At 42.9% G+C, this 5,884-nt stretch overlaps 1 long non-coding RNA gene across 1 annotated transcript in view; it reads left to right on the top strand.

The window, feature by feature from the left end:
- The first annotated feature begins 2,760 nt into the window (after window positions 1-2,760).
- LOC117941842 overlaps window positions 2,761-5,884 on the top strand; it is a 20,895-nt gene continuing 17,771 nt past the window's right edge. Inside the window, exon 1 of the long non-coding RNA XR_004655991.1 lies at window positions 2,761-2,794. This is a non-coding gene — a long non-coding RNA (uncharacterized LOC117941842). The remainder of the gene's footprint in view (window positions 2,795-5,884) is intronic.

Genomic DNA, 5,884 nt, shown 5'->3' with positions numbered 1-5,884 from the left:
CGTCGGGCTGGGACTGGGGTGTCTGACGGGGACTTGAGCGTCGGGCTGGGACTGGGGTGTCTGACGGGGACTCAGCCGGTCACATAGTCGTAGTCGTAGTAAAATCCTTGGAAATATGAGTTTAAACCTTGTGTCGTGGTCCCGGAGATCAACATTTATTTCTTCTGGGTCCAAATTTTAAGTTAACACCATAAGACCCTTTTTCCACAGTTCTTTATCACATTTTTGTTGTTGTTTTGAAGTTTTTTAAGCTTTCTCCGACATTTGTTGTCACTTTTTGATGTTTTCCAACTTTTCCCGAAGTAGTTTCTCAGTTTTAACAATGTCTCTGTTGTTATTTATGCATTTCTTTGTACGTTTTTGTTGTTTTTTCCTACATTTCTGTCACTTTTTTCAGTATTATTAAATCTTTTTCTTTTCTTAAAATGCTATAAAATGAAATAAACATCCACATTCAATGAAAATAGTGAACTGATCAGTTATTAACCTGGGAGGAGCGTTGATTGGAACCATCCACGATACTTTTTTTTTACAATTTCACAGGTGTTTTTCTACATTTTGATTCTTTGGATTAAGAGAAATGTCTGTTAAAGGTACATCATAATTCTTCAGACATTTCTAGACAGAAATGTCCATGAACAACAACAACAAAAAAGGTACTGGTACTGTACTGGACTGGTAGTTTCCAGGACATTATCTGTTCTTCTATAGTTTTTTGGCTTAGAGTACAGTACATCTCTGACAGACAGCTGCATTAGCATTAGCATGGCTACACTACAACGGATTAGCGCCACTATAGCCCGGCGCTAGACAGAAAGGGATTAGCATTAGCATGGGCTAATGCTGCAGGCTAAGAGATTAGCATGAGCTATAGCACAGCTCTGAGCTACATGAGGAAAGATTAGCTTAAACCTGACTCCATCTGAACCCCCCAGTTCGTATCATCAGTTAGACTCAAAAATGAGTAAATATTAAGAAATCAAAATAAGCAGGTAAGTAAACAATTACTAGACAAAAACATGCTTACACACACACACACACACACACATACATATACACATATTCTAGCGGATTTTCTGATTAGATTTGGATTTGATATATTTAAAATGCAATAAGGATGCCGTACACAGGAAAAGATATCCAATACAATCAAGGATAAAAACACAATAAGTCCCGACTCTCCCAATTGGGTGCCAGTGGAACCATTTCTACTCATCTAAACAACTGCTACAGCAGGCTTTCAATCAAACTCATGACAACAATAGTGACAAGTAACGCATGGTAATAAAAACACAGCAGAACACACTCAGATGACAACAGAATAACTGTTAAACATGTTTATTTGGGATCAGAGCTGCAGCTGATTTAACACAAGAGACTCCAGGATTAATCCTAGCCCGGCTGTTAGCCTGCTCTGGACCAGGCTGGCTACAAAGGATAAATCTCCATGGTTACTTGGCTGGGTTTAATTTAACCTGGTTGCGTGCAACCGAGTCAAAGCTGAATTCATCCAGGATAACTTGAATATCCCGGCTTACTCCCTTATCCTGGTTTCGTGCAACAGGCCCCTGGACTCATTTCCAGTGATTTGTTTCTAATCCAAGATGGAAAAGCAGACGTGGTAAACCAAAAGTCAACACTGACTCTTATTAACTCATACATATACTGTACGTAACTTTTAGTTTTTCTATTTCAACCCAAACCATCATGTTACCAAGTAGTTGGATTCCCAATATTACCCACGTTTCAAACTGTGACCATTTCACAACGTGCGCCTGTCGCCGCCATGGGGATGGCTAAAACCTGGGAGACAATGTGTTGCCCTCAATGTGTAGCTGAGACTGAAGGTTAGTTGTGTGTGTGATTGTGTTGTTTTTTTGGGAGACAGGGTTGTAGGAGCTGGATCTAATCTGGGATTAGGTACTGTCAGATGACTAGCATTGTCTCATTGATTGGCTGCCAAACATAACCGGATCCTTTGTAAGATCGGAGGTGAAGGCCAAAGAAGGGGACCTTTCATTCATTCATTTTTAGGGAATCCAACCGTCTATCCCCGTAAACCACTGCTCGATAAAGACAAAATGTTTCACAGATCCTCACAGGAGGGCTTGCAAAAGTTTTTCCTGGGCTATGGATCTCTACAGGGAAATGTTTTTAACACTACGACTGGGGTTTTAAAACGGGAGCAACAGGGTAATACATGGAAACGCCAGGGCTGCTCTTCTGTTGGGACACAAAGGCACCGTTACATCTCAGGAGGGATTTCAGCTTCATCTGAACCGACTGTGTTGCTCAAGCAGCTGTCGAGTGTCACGTGTGGTTACAGAGGAGCTGCCACTCCTGCAACCACCCCGGTCCAAGCAGGGACCAGTTCTACAGCATGGAGGGCCAACGACAGGGGAAATACAACTGATACTGAGAGAGAGAGAGAGAGAGAGAGAGAGAGAGAGAGAGAGAGAGAGAGAGAAATTTAATTAAACTTTAAAATGTATGTAAATGTTTCCCTATGTGCTTTAGCAATACTTCACATCAATACGGTCGTGCTAAGAACCAGCCTTCGAACTGAAAGAGAGAGATTCAGCTAGAGAGATAGAGATAAAGAGAGATGGATAAAGACAGAGAGAGAGAGAGACAAAGAGATAGAAATAGAGATAAAGACCAAGAGAGAGATAACGACAGAAAGAGAGACAAGGAGAGATAGAGATAAAGACCGAGAGAGAGAGAGAGATAAAGACAGAAAGAGAGCTAGAGATGGCTAAAGATAGAAAGAGAGAGATAATGATAGAGATAGATTGTAGATAAAGATAGAGAGATAGATAAAAATAGAGAGGGAGTGAGATAGAGAGAGAGGGATAAAGAGCAAGGTCAAGATAGAAATAAGAAATATATATACACAGACACAGTGGACAGATAGATAGATAGATAGATAGATAGATAGATAGATAGATAGATAGATAGATAGATAGATAGATAGATAGATAGATAGATAGATAGATAGATAGATAGATAGATAGATCGATCGATAGATGGAGGGAGGGTTCATGCTGAGGAAGGTTTGATTCTTCCATGGTAATTGGCTTTAATTCCAAGTTCTAATGAATCAATAACCTAAAAAATTAGGAGGGAAAGAAAGAATTAAAGACAAAACGGAGGAAAGAAAGAGAGACAGGACAAAAGAAAGAAATAAAGAACCAGCCTTTAATAAACTGATTACCCAAAATGCCGAGCACACACTGCGCCCGCTCCAGTCTCTTTATGATCCGCATCCTGAACGTTAAAGGGTCGTTAGGGGGAGTCGCTAAGCGCTAACGAGACTTACGAGGCTCCTTCCTGTTTTTAAAATAATCAGGAAAATGTAATTAGCCTCGTGAAAAGATGTTGGTCAGTCGTAAAAAGGCCGGACGGGACGCTGATCTTTAGTTGTGCTCGTAAAAGAAGCGTCTGTTCCCCTGCAGGCCGCATGGATGAGCCCAACTTTATTGAAATCACAATATGGACAAGTGCAATCTCCAAATCGCACGGGGGCCACTATCTGCTAAAGGCAAAATGTGTGTCAGAGCATTCTGAATGTAACACACACACACACACACACACACACACACACACACACACACACACACACAGCTGAGTCCATGTTACAGAGGGGTTATTCTAATGAGCTGTGCATTCACATTATATACGACAGGTTTAGTGTGGATTTTGTATGTGGGAGGAATAAATCTCCTACCTCGTATCCTTGTATGCACTGGTGTGTGTGTGTGTGTGTGTGTGTGTGTGTGTGTGTGTGTGTGTCCAGGCGAATGGGGCAAAGAATTACTTCAACTCGAAGGTCGTCACCCAGGGAGGAGGAAGTGGATATTATGTTGTTCACCAATATCGTCCAATCAAATGGGAGCCGCACATCAGCCCCCAAACGGTAATACACACACACACACACACACACACACACACACACACACACTCTATCTGGGTTTAGCATGTTGCTGTTTGTTTATTGTGTTTGCACCTGTATGTGTAAGTGCATTTCAAAGTGATTTATTGCGCGTTGCTTTGTATCTGCAAATGGAGTGTCACATGTATGTGTTGTTAGCATGTCCGTTGTTAGCGTGTGACGCATCCGTGTAATCACAGAGCCACAGCTGCAAAAGGAGTGTCACATGTATGTGTTGTTAGCATGTCCGTTGTTAGCGTGTGACGTATCCGTGTAATCACAGAGCCACAGCACGCCATCTAATGTTGGGGTCCTCCGTCACGTTAAAGCGTAGCCAAGGGAATCATTTTAACATGTGCGAAGGGGGTGCATCGCTCTTGTGCTTAACCCTCATGTTGTCCTCGGGTCAAATTGACCCGTTTTCTTAGGAATGTTCATTTAAATTCCCCAAAATAACATGATTGATTCCACACAACAAACAGCCAATCAGCAGTTGTTATTAGATCTTGGTTGAAGCATGCTGCATGCTAATTGGCTCACTGAATAGTGTTTGAAGAAAAATATTGTTAAAAAAAAAAAAGTTGAAAAAAGTGACTCAAACGTTGGAAAAAGCTTCAAAGACATGGTTTAAAAAAACAAACAAAACAACAACAAAAAATCGACAAACATCTTAAATAGTGACAAAAGACCGGGAAGAAATGTGACAAATGCTAAGTTTTGAACATGAAAAACCCAAAGTGACATGGTCGACAGGAAGACTACACAAGGGCTGAGTTTAGCGGTGGTAACAGTTAATCTTAGCTGAGAAAATGTACCTGTGACCCGGGTGCAGACCACCTGTAGCTGACGGGTGTTTCAGCAGCCGTTTGAGTTAAGTTTAGCAGAGTGAGCGTCAAGCGACGACAGTTAAGTTTAGGCACCAACATAACTAGTTAAGATTAGAAAAAAGGATGGTGGTTTGGGATATAACAACGGTCTCCTTACGTAGTACTCCCAGGACATCAACACCCATTACCTGGGGGAAAGTCTTGTTTCATAACTAACCCATCCACCCATCCTTCCTTCCATCCATCCATCCATCCTTCCACCCATCCATCCTTCCACCCACCCATCCATCCATCCATCCACCCATCCTTCCACCCATCCATCCTTCCACCCATCCATCCATCCTTCCACCCAGCCATCCATCCATCCACCCACCCATACATCCATCCATCCATCCACCCACCCATCCATCCATCCTTCCACCCACCCACCCACCCATACACCCATCCATCCTTCCACCCATCCATCCATCCTTCCTTCCATCCACCCATCCATCCATCCTTCCACCCATCCTTCCACCCATCCATCCATCCATCCATCCTTCCACCCATCCATCCATCCTTCCACCCACCCATCCATCCATGCATGCATCCATAATGGACTCCATTAAAGTCCATTATGGCTCCTTTTACACTTTTGTAAATTACCTATCCATTATTTGAGTTTACAGTACAAACTGAGATTTTAGATGATCAATATTCTCCTTAAATACTGTATGACAAGGAGTCAGTCCCATGCTGTAGCTTGAGTTTTTCTTTCCTAAAAAGGTCTTTCTTCCCCTCGTCTCCTGTCTCTTCAGCTGTCTCCTGCGTCCTTGTCTCCTCGCAGGGATCTTCTATTGTCTCTGTGTGTCTCCGCCTGCAGTCGGCTGTCAGCGCTGACTGATGGTCGAGCGTTTGATCCTGTCGGTGTTTGATTGCCAGGGTCTTGTTATCTGTCATCCCAGGGACGGGGAAACTCAATCTCAGGTTCAGCCATGAAATGGTTTCCCCGGGCAACGCCCCTCATCGTGGAAAAAACGGGCAAAGTGGAGCCTCTGTCGCCGCATTCAATCCAACGACCTGCCATCTGTCAGTGCCAGTGTGTGTGTGTGTGTGTGTGTGTGTGTGTGTGTGTGTGTGTGTGTGT

Source organism: Etheostoma cragini, chromosome 3 (assembly GCF_013103735.1).
Source record: "Etheostoma cragini isolate CJK2018 chromosome 3, CSU_Ecrag_1.0, whole genome shotgun sequence".
Classification (NCBI taxonomy): Eukaryota; Metazoa; Chordata; class Actinopteri; order Perciformes; family Percidae; genus Etheostoma; species Etheostoma cragini.
The sequence above is the reverse complement of the archived record's forward strand: the minus strand, read 5'-3'. Positions and strand labels throughout refer to the sequence as shown.